Consider the following 841-nt stretch of genomic DNA (forward strand, 5'->3'; position numbering starts at 1 on the left):
CCTGCCTTGAGTTCCTGTCCAGCCTTCCCTCAGTGATGAACTGTGCCGTGGAAGTGTAAGCCAAGTAAACTCATTTCCTCCCCAAATTGGTTTTGGTCAGTGTTTATCTGAGTAATAGGGAGACCACTCTAGGACAGCAGGGATCGAAGAGGACGACACAGTTTCAAACTTCTGGTCAGCATAGCCTGGCAGAATTGAAGATTTTTTTTCTTGCCATCTCTGCTATGTTTATACTTTTCCTGCTCCTTAAAACATGAAGTCACTTAAAACAACTTACTGTGACATTATTTCAAACCTATAATTGCAAAAAAACCAAAAAAAGTACAAAAAAAAATCCATGCATGTTTTCCTCACCCAGATTTCACAACTGCTGACATTTTACATTTATCTTTCTTCCTTCAAATGTGCACATCCCTGTTATTTTCTTTCTCATGTAGACACACATCAAAGCCAGCCTGATCTACATAGCAAGTCCTGGGCCAGCTAGGGTTACAGGGAGACGCTGTCTCAAAAAGATTAAAAAAAATCACTTTTCTGTGGTTCTATTTCCCTCAAGGTTATCTTCTTCCAAAACCACAACACAGTGAACAAAATCATGAAATTTCCATGGACAAAATACTATCAAGTAATCCACAGACCTCAGATTTCAATTGTGCCAATCAGGTTAGCAAAAGAAGATCCCAGTCGGAGAACTACACTTGGCTGTCCTTCCCTGAATTCATGACCTGGAGCAGTTCTCTGTCCACTTCCTCTCTCAGAACACAATTTTAAAGATAGCAAACAAACAAACAAAACAACAGGTCAGTCATTCTGTTGTCCGTTGTTCAGCCTGGGGTTCATG

This window comes from Nannospalax galili, unplaced genomic scaffold (assembly GCF_000622305.1).
Source record: "Nannospalax galili isolate Female #2095 unplaced genomic scaffold, S.galili_v1.0 scaffold300, whole genome shotgun sequence".
NCBI lineage: Eukaryota > Metazoa > Chordata > Mammalia > Rodentia > Spalacidae > Nannospalax > Nannospalax galili.